We start from the raw sequence: 10,739 nt of genomic DNA on the forward strand, positions 1-10,739 counted from the left end.
CTACAAATGTTAAATAAGTACAGTTCTTCCCTCTGTAGACTTTTAACAATGACCTTATCAACTTAGCAACCCACAACCTATGGAAAGCATCAGTAGTACTATAAAGAGACGAGGGACCCAAATGTGCCAATGTGATCTTCAATCTGAGAGATTTTTTTCCAGAAGTTTCTATCAAGAACTATATGATCTTTTTAAATTTTTAAAAAATTATTTCAATGCATAAAAAGAAGGATCTGAAACATTTCAACATCTTGAAACTAAGAAAATAGGTTTTCTCTAATGTACAATGTCTTCCTTAATTAATTAAATCAATTAAACATCGACATTACATAAAAGCAATAGGATAAATAGGAGAGAGGTTGAAAGAAAGAAAGCTTTCTAAGAAAAAGTGAACAGAGAATCAACAGGTAACTTTACCCACAAATGTATTCTGAGTAAAAACTATAAAAATTGAAACAGAACAAACAAAACAGGACAAACAAACAAACATACAAAAACCCAGAAACGCAAGAGTTAAAAAAAAAAAAAGGGTAAAACAAAAAACCCCTGAAACTAGGAGAAAATTCCTCTTTTCTGTTTGAGTTGGCAGTTAAAGGGCTCTCACTGTTTTTCCCACTGTTAAACTAAATTTTATTAAAATAATTTTTTCAGGTTTTGTAAACCGAAACCTTGAGTCCAATGGGGGCTGTGTTATGAAATCTGTCTGAAAGTCCAAGTTAGTGGTCTTGTCAGAATCACTATACAATCATATGACTCTAACTTTCGTACTGATTAAACTCACGCCTTATTCCTCTCAACACGAATTATCCCACAGGAGACTCCAGGCCTTTAGACAAATGGACTTGTGGTTTATCTGCCTCCTCATTTGTCAGATATACCTGAAAATACATGATTCTCATTTTGACATAAATCAATATCTCTCAGCTACATTAATCAACATGTGATGGTTCTTTTTAAAAAATATATGTAGAAATTTTTTATTTTAGAATAAAATTATTATTAAAACTTAAAATAAGTTGTAGGTAAATTTAAAAAATTAGAAGTTTGGGGAAAATATTTTAAATATCATTGCAAAACAATGTACATTATTGTAATACAATGTACAGGTAACATAATATACTTATGTTTATGGTTAGGCATGAGGAAAACTACAGGATTTTTAAAAAAACAATTGCAGCTATTGAAGTTGCTGGGATTATAGAAGGTTTAATTTTTTAGGTGACTTAATTTCTGAAAACACAAATATTCATACCCTAAACTCCCCACCTTAGGAAATTCTAGAAAATTCAAGAACATACAGTACTTTTTCATTAACATGCAATGTTTCTAGCAATTTATCCATTTCTCTTAGGTTATCAATTTATTGAAATATAATTGTTCATAGTAGTTTTTTATGATCCTTTGTATTTCTGTGGTATCAGTTGTAATGTCTCCTCTTTCATTTATGATTTTATTTTATTAAGTCATCTCTCTTTTTTCCTTTGTCTAGCTAAAGGTTTGCCAATTTTATTTATTTTTTCAAAAAACAAGTTCTCAATTTCATTGACCTTTTCTATTGAATTCATCATAATGAAGTGTTAAAATGTTATGGATTTAAATCTCTTGAAATTTTCATTTTTTGTTTCTGGGTTTTTTGAGGTTTTTTTTTTTTTTTAGTCAGATTTCCTTTAACCCGAAGTTATAAAAATATATTCTATATTTTCACAATTTTTTTTTTCATTTAGAACTCTGGACCATTTAAATTTATTTTTCAGTATGGATAGGTATTGAATCTGGATTATTTTTTTCTAAGGAGTTATTTAATTTTGCCAGTAACATATAGTCTTTTCTGATTCCGCTATGTGAATGTCATCTTTACTCTTTCACCTTATACTACGAAATCCTGAAGACCCAGAGAGCTTACATGATTTTTCTCGAGCATGCTTCTCAACCAAGAGTGATTTTTGTCTCCCAGAGAAATTTTGGCAATGTCTGGAGACATTTTTGGTTGTCACTATTAAGGGCATGTCACCATTGGCACCTAGTGGTAGAGGCCAGGGATGCTGCTACATATCCCACATGCAAAGAATAGTACAGAATTCCCCCCAAAAGAATTTCTGACTCAAAATGTCAGTAATGCTGAGGCTGAGAAATCTTGGCCTCGAGTCGTCACAGTATATGAATATAAGTCTGAAAAACAAATCCTACCTAGAAAAAATATACAAACTGCTTTTTAAATTAATATTTCAAATTTTGGCTTTTTGTATCTGTTGATAAAGCCGTCAAAAGTTGTTTTGCATGTGAGCTTGTCATCATGATTTAGTAGCTGTCTGTTTTTCAGGTGAGAAAGAATGTGACCTTTCCTCCTTGTCATTTCTATGAGATGCTGCCTATTCTTCACAAATGAAAGATTTTATTCTCACTAACTGTAGAACATATTGTTTGATCCTCTGGACAAAAAATGCGTATACTAATTGTGTGTTTTTTTCAAAGCACTGACTTTAATAAGACCAGGTACAAAGTTTTCAAACTTGACTTTACCTTTCATTTTCAGGGAAATCAAACTGAGAATTATCTGATGATGCTGATTTTGGTTTTCACCCTAGACCAACTAAAGCAGAGTCCAAGTTTTGGGGCCCAGGGATACGTATTTTTACCAGGTGAACCAAATGGTTCTGAGGATGAGCGGGTTTGGGCACCACTATTTTGCAGCACTCATGGACATCCTGTCTGCAGGAAGAGAAGCTCTAATCCCTGTAAGGCAAATTATTCCAGCTTGGCTCCTTCCCCAGAGAGGAATTTAGTCCCAGACAGTGAAATAAGACTGAGGCTTTTAGGGTTAAAATTTTTCCTGTATCCACCAGCATCAAAAATGTAGTAAAATGATGATTCATAATACTCATGACCTCTTTGAGATTTTAAAAATGTATAAGGAGAAACTACAGCGGTTGAAGAAACAAGCATGCAGGTTACTCATTTCTACAGCTGCTAATGATATTTTATGCTGGCTCAGTTTTCTTTCATGTCAAAGTGGACTTAAACATCAATTAAGTAACATAAAAATGGGTTGCATTTAACAAACAGATATAGCAGGGACTAGAGCATAAGAGCACACAGATTAGGTCTGCATGATGCCAAGTGGAAAACACCATGAATCACTTCATGCCACCCATAGAGGCAGTTTGCAAATACTCTGATAAACTGAACTTTCCATGGTTTATTGAGATGTTTAGCACCCAGGTCACTCAATCCAGAAATAACAGAGGTATGGGATCAGCAGTGAAGGGCCTCAACTTCCAAAATTGCTTCAACGGCAGCAAAATAATTTTCTTAAGTACAATTTGCTGTTAGAAAAAAAAAATGATTATTTGGGAGTCTTTAGATCATGGCATTCTCAATTTCACAGCTTTTAATAGATTCATTATATTTATCATCAAAGTGGTTTCCCAAAGGACGTGCCAAAAGAGAAAGAAAGAAAGAAAGAAAATTTGAAATGAACTGACAAAAATCAAATATATGTTTACAAATCATGAAGGAAGATATTTGTGATGAAAGAATTATTCCTCCCCCACTCCTCCCCACTCCCAAAATAATCAGAGCTCTAGTTAGTTATAGTTCCTCCCTATTGCAATGTATTTTGGTGAAAAAAAAGAGAAGAGCAGAAATCAGAGTGTCTCTGAGGCCCTTCTAACCCTAGGGACTTAGTGACACCTGTATATATTCAATTTGTCATCCAGGTGATGTGAAACCTGGGTGGAGATGTGATGATGGAACAAGTGCCCATTACTCAGAAAATTAAAGCATCAAATAGCCCTGTCGCTAAAGAGCCCTGATTGAATATCAACTCGCAACTCTTTCTGAAGCCTAACTCCAGAGTTCATGTTTTCTGGAGCAGGAGTTTGGGCTAGTGATTCTAGTCATGAAAATTTGAGAATAGGATTACGAAAAAAGAGGGTCTTAGAATTTTTATAGCTGTTATAAACCAGCAGGAGAAGTATAAATGTTGAATTTAAATCTACCTAAGACTTGCAAATCAATTTATGCAGATAAATAAACCTAATAGTATTCAGATACATGATTAATTTATCCAAGAAGGCAGATAAGTAATTTAGAAGCTACGTAAGTCAATTCCTTTGTTCTCAAACATATCTCTTCTCCTAATTATGAACAAATTATTTATTTATTTTTTGACATGAGGCCCGAAACTCCACTAATAAAAAGGGAATTGGATAAAGAGGCATTTGAGTGAAGTGTAAGGAACACTGGAGTAGGAGTTAGGGTCTGGGGTCCCGTGGCAGCAAGATGCATGATTATCAGGCATTCACTTCCCTCCTCTAGGCCTTGGCATCTGTAAAATTCAGTGGAAACCAGATTAGTAGTTTTTAAGCAGTATATTGTAGAAGCCTGATTTCTGTAGAAGGGTTTCAAGTAGCCTGCCAATGTATGAATTAAATTTTGTTTTAAAATATAATTTCACCCATTTAAATAACTTAGCTTCACGTGTAATTTCAAAAATATATGTTGTACACCAAGCTAGAATCTTTGAGTAAATCTTTGTCTTGTTCTCTTTGGTTCTCTTGTATAACTGAAGAGAACCAAAGTTGTTTAACAACAATTACGACTTCAGCTACTTTTCTGTGCAGATTTTACCATGTCATATATCCAAACAACATAGAGTACTAATGTGTAAGCCAAGTCTGATATAACCAGAGTACTGTTAATTGTAATAATTTCTACTCTGGAGTTCACCAAAGTAGCCTCATTCTTATCACTTTATTTCATAATGGGTGAAATTATAAATGACTTTTATACGATAAATATATACTAGTCATCTACTACTTATTTATTTTATGTATTTGGAGTCTTGTGCAATATTTTTTGTTGGAAAAGATTTTTTGCTTCTAAAATGTTTTTAAATTACTAGGTGAGATGGTTTCTTTAATTTCTCTCTCCTCTGACATTATATCTACTTATATTGTCACACTTTGAGATTTTGAAAAATTTGATGTAGGCGGTAAAGACACGGCTGGGGATTATTTTAGCCGTGGCGCACTGCAGGGGAGGAAAGTCAGGCTTGGGGGGATTCAAATTTAGGGTTTGGGGTTAGACAGAGAACAGCATGAAGTGCTACAAATCCTTATGAAGAGAGAGGGGAACTAAACCATGGAAGGGGTCACCAAAGACACGGAAGCGACAGAGACTGGAATTTCTCTGGCTGGTAGGGTACAGCAGTGCATAATTGTTCAACTCTTATTTTGGAAGAGATTGCATTTATAGAAGGATAACGTATTAAGGATGACAAACACCTGGCAGATCAGCTAGTTTATTTTACAGATAAAATGGGCCCAGAAGACAATTATCTGAGAAATCTGAAACACTAATTCAAGAAGACATATGCACTTCTATGTTCATTACAGCATTATTTACAATAACTAAAATATGGAAACAACGTAAGTATGCATCAATAGATGACTAGATAAAGATGTGGTACGTATATACAATGGAACATTACTCAGCCATAATAAATGAAGTCTTCTGACTACATGGATGAACCTAGAGGCTATTATGTTAAGTGAAATAAGTCAGACAAAGACAAATACCATACGATCTCACTTATATGTGAAATCTAAAAAACAAAATAAACAAACAAACAAAACAGAGACAAGCTAATAGATACAGAGAACAAATTGATGGTTGCCAGATGGGAGAGGAGTCGTGGGTGGAGCGGTAAAGAAATGAAAATTGCCAGTTACAAAAACAGACCTGGGGATGTAAAGTACAGCATAAGAAATAGAGTCAATAATGTTGTAATAACTATGTATGCTGTTAGATGGGTACTAGACTTATCAGAGTGGTCACTTTGTAAGTTATATAAATGTCTAATTACTATGTTGTACACCCGAAACTAATATAATATAGTATGTCAACTGTAATTAAAAAAAAAAAGAAAAAAGCCCAGAAGAAAGAAAGAGCTTGCCCAAATGTTTAAGATCAGCTTCAACATGATCGGGGCTAAGGCAATGAGAGGCAGTGGGGAATGAAAAGAGTAGAGAGAAAATAAAATCAAGAGAGGCCCCTCTATCACCTCATTAGCATTCAGGGGACATTCTAGCAACAGCTACTGTCTCCCTTTAAAAGAAATAAACGGTAAGTGTCTCTGTTTTCAGAGGTTGCCTATCTTTTCTTTGCATCTTGGTTTTGAGATTCTCTTCAATTCCAGAACATAGCAGCAGGTCACCTACCTCACCTTGTCACTAATGCTGACATATGACATGTTATTTCCAGAAGATTCTTCTCAAGGTTTCCTGCCCTCAATTGTTTATCTGATTGTCTGCTATATCCCTGGTAAACCTTCCCAACAGGGAATATGCAGCCTATTCTTAATCGCATTATTACAATCAAACGGAATAGATCAAAACAAACAACAAAAAATCCAGAAACTTTATAAATAATTTTAAAGCAATGCCCTTAAAGATATAAAAGAAAAATGTTTTTTTTTTTCCTCCTCCTGCTCTTTCAAATCTGTAATATACCTAATGAAGGAAGGAGCAATTAAGGATCATAAAGACTCAGCTGTCACTGTGTTTCTTTAAAAATATTTTCCTAGGACCATTTAATGGACAAGCATGCGGATGTGAAGTTTAGTTATTGAGCCTGGAAATATCAACTGAAGCTTTAAGCCACAAGCAACACTTAGCATGGAATTCTACCTACAAGACACAATAGAGAATACTGGAATCTGACAGACCTGGGTTCCAGTCCCAACTCTGCCTCTTACCAGCTGTAGGTCCTTGGAGAATTTTCTGATTTTCCCTTTTCTTACCTATAATAATTGATAATAATAAGTATACCTTCCTTGTAGCATTTTTGTGCAGCCTAAGTAACATGTATGTGTGAGGTACACAGCATTGTGCATGGCACTTAGAATCTACTTAATTTGTTGTTGCTATTTATAGTCCTCGTTCTGTGATTAGGATTAATGTCAATTTGTAGGCTGGTGGTGGAGAAGACTGAAAATCAAACTGATTACTTGGAAATTTTATACCTTATATTTAAATAGTTATATATAGTTAAAATATATAAGAAGCCTGGAACAGATGATGCTGACGACAGGCCATGCTCTTTCACAGTTACAGTTTGCTGGCCAGGTTGAGGCAAAATTTTCAAGCTTGGCACTGGACTGCTTCGGTCCCATGGACTTTGCCACAACAAGGATTAGCAAATGAGTAATTTGTAAATTTTCCATCTAACAATGTGTAGACAGCCAACACAGAAGTTTTCTTTAAGGCTGTACAATATGATGGTCCTTTTAGATTAAACTATGGAATCGATGGTTGGCTGAGTGTGTGCCATGACTTTTCTGAAACAGGCAAAGACTGAAAAAGACCTTCCCCATTTTACCATAATGAGAAATGTCCATCTGCTACATTTTCTGCAACCTGAAAACACTAACACTGGAAGAGTTTATACATTCATCTAAATAACCCCAGGAAAAACTTCCTCACTTTTTATCCCCCTTCAGAAGTTAGTCCATTTCCAGAGCATCTCTTTCTGCCCTCCTCTATCTCCAACAGAAAGTCTAGTCAAGGGGAAGACAAGCATATTCTCTTACTTATTACATGAAATATGAAATAAAAAGATCCCTTTCTCTCTTTCCTAAAAATGGTTACCACTTATTTCTCTTTTTTCCTTCACTCAAATTTGCAATTAATTTCCTTTAAAATTGTTCCTTTTTTCAGTGTAAACTATCTGATGGGAAAATTGGCAATATGTATAAAAAATTAAATGTTCTTAATTTAGAAATATATTTCTAGGAGCCATCAATGGTGAACAAAAATATTTATAAGGAGTAGAGTGAAGAATTGAAAACAGCATAACATAAAACATGTATGTGAATAAAACGGTTGGATAAATTCTGGTTCATCCCTAGAATACTATTCAGTCATTACAAATATATTGTAGACATATATCTTAGGTAATGCAAAAACATTCATAATATATTTTAATGAGGGAAAATGAAGACTATTAAATCATAGTTATAGAATATTTTAAAGTTATAAACAGACATGAATAGAAATGGAGTACAGAGAAATCTATCAAAATATAAACCAAGTAGCTTTCTCTGAGTGGAGATAATACTGTTCATTCACCATTTTCTTTGTTCCTGCTCTCTATTTTCTAAAATATGTATAATAAACAGATTTTACTTTTGCAATAAGTAAAATAAATATATACTTTTTAATGTAAGAAAATAGTCCCAAGCCATTGTTTTTTAATCTAAGAGAAAGACCGTGCAATTTAGGAGCAGAAAGAACTATAGCTATGACCTACCTTAGCTCAGAGTCTATTTGCTGAAGGAGGGCTGATTCAGGAATGATGTGTCCTCAGCTCGGATGCTACAGTATAAAGAGAAGTCAAAGGAGAGGAAGACGCCAGACACTGAACACACAGTGCTTCCCCTATAATCAGCTCTCATCTTAGCAACCAGCTTCACTGCCTGGGGCCAAAATTCTTCTGTAGTTGCTTTAATCTATACCATTTCCCCTGGTGACCTAGTGAAGTTTATTAGGAAGCATTTCCCAAATGTAAGGTGTATACCACTGGGGCTATGAAAGATTTTAGCTGATACATGAGCATGCTGTTAAGTAACATTGAATCACATGGTGTGAGAGTTAGTTTCTGTATTAGTTTCCTATTGCCGCTGTAACAAACTACCACAAACTTAGTGGCCTACCCGTATAATTCCGAACATCAGAAATCTATGCTCAAGGTATTGGTGGGCTTGCATTCTTTCTGGAGACCTTAGGGGAGAATCTGTTTCCTTGACTTTTCCATATTGTAGAGGCTGCCTGTATTCCTTGACTCTTAGCGTATCACGCTAACTTCTGGTTGTTTTATGGTCATATTTCCTTTTTCTGACTATGACCTTTTTTCCTCCCTCATATAAGGACCCGGGTGAATAAATTGGGCCCACACGGATAATCCAGAATAAACTCCCTACCTCAAATTTCTTAATACCTTAACTTAATCACATCTGCAAAGTCTCTTTTGTCATGTAAAGTAATATATTCACAAGCTTCTGGGATTAGAACACAGATATTTTGGGGGCCATTATTCATTCCACCACAGCTTCCCTATCAAATTTCTTTCAACCTCTGAGTACATCAAGGAGAAAGTCTAACTTTGGTTTATATCTTTGTTTCTAGCACTTGCTAATTCTCCCTTTCAAATCAAGAGAACATACTAAACAAAAGGAAGACAATTCTAAAACTCAAGTGCCCTGATGAGTTATGATATCTATCTATTTTATTACCAATTAGCTTGTTTTTATTGATATTATGTTTATGGTTATTTTCAAGTTTTGGCAATAAAACTTTTTCCTCCCATTTATAGTAGCTATAGAAAGTTTCTTTTAAAAAGGGATTTCAGTTAAATAGATAAACTGATTTTGAGGTTTTTAAATAAGCAGTATTGTAAGTGTCATGCAGATATGGCAAATGTGAATGAGAAACGTGAACGTTTAAAGTTTGGGAAATATGGCCTTAGTAGAACATCACCCTACTTACAATGAGAGAAAAAGTAGTTTGTTCAGGGAGGTCTCTGCTCCTGGCTTAGTTCTGCATGAGGCCTCCATTGAGGAATTGACACAATTTCCTTTCTGCCTCTTTTTGTTGTGGATTTTGGCCTGTGTACCAAGCAGCACTCAGTGAACTAAGAATCAAAGGAGGTTTTTTTACACCAGCAGGCTCAGAGGAGTCACTCTCCAGAGTCTGAGTCCTGAACAAAGGCAGGCAGGTAGATTTATACATTGATTACTTCTGCATACTTGGAGGTCTTTGGTTCGTGGGCACGGGAAGGGTAGGGTTCCAGGGAGAAGAGGTTGGAAAAATTCCTCCGGGACAGGGTAGTCATCTTAGATTTCTTGATGTTTCCCATATCATTTTGATAGTTGGTTCTATACGTGAGTAGAAGGGTGAGTCAGCAAGACAAGGAGAAAAGCCTTCCTTCTCCTTCATGAAGAATGGAAATCACCAATGGAAAATCTGTGGGATACTATTTATTGGGCAATGGCAATGTGCAAATCTCCTTGCAGACCTGCTGAGAGGTAAAGTAAGTCCCTGCACGTAAGTGATCTCTCTTTGGTACGACTACAAATGAGGGCAATATACAATAGGAAAGGGCTGGGTCCAGAGGAAAGGGAACGATAAAGTGCTACAGAATTCAAACAGGGAGATGATCATTTCAGCTTGAGGTTAGAGAGGAATGGGTGATGATGGAATAGAGCGAGAATGGGGAAGATTGAGGAACTCTTCATGATGCAGACAAATTTTAATTCAAGGTCTCTATCAGGAGTTTCTCCAAGAAGCACTTAGGGTAAGAGCTTCGTCATCGCCAATAATTTAGGTTTTCCCCTGATGGCATCCTCAGTATTCAAAAGGTACCAACTACTTGCCAGACTTGCTCAATAATATGCTGATACAAAACTAAAGTTTCATTTTCTCCCTATGAAAATCATAAAATATCTTAGATTATTGGTCTTCTCTTAATGAAAGATTATAAAAGTTTTTCTTTACTTTTACATAATCTGCCTAGGAAGTAAAGATTCTATGCCTTATTAAATATTTCCTATACTTCACATTGTCTCTCTCAGGTCTTTGATTACTTAGAAAAATGAAGTCTTTTCAATATTAAAAGAGCTAAGATTTTTTTTTTAAACTATAACTTTCTATATTTGTCTTCAAAACCTTAAATAACTGGGA

Source organism: Pteropus medius, unplaced genomic scaffold (genome assembly GCF_902729225.1).
Source record: "Pteropus medius unplaced genomic scaffold, Ma_sr-lr_union100, whole genome shotgun sequence".
NCBI classification, from domain to species: domain Eukaryota; kingdom Metazoa; phylum Chordata; class Mammalia; order Chiroptera; family Pteropodidae; genus Pteropus; species Pteropus medius.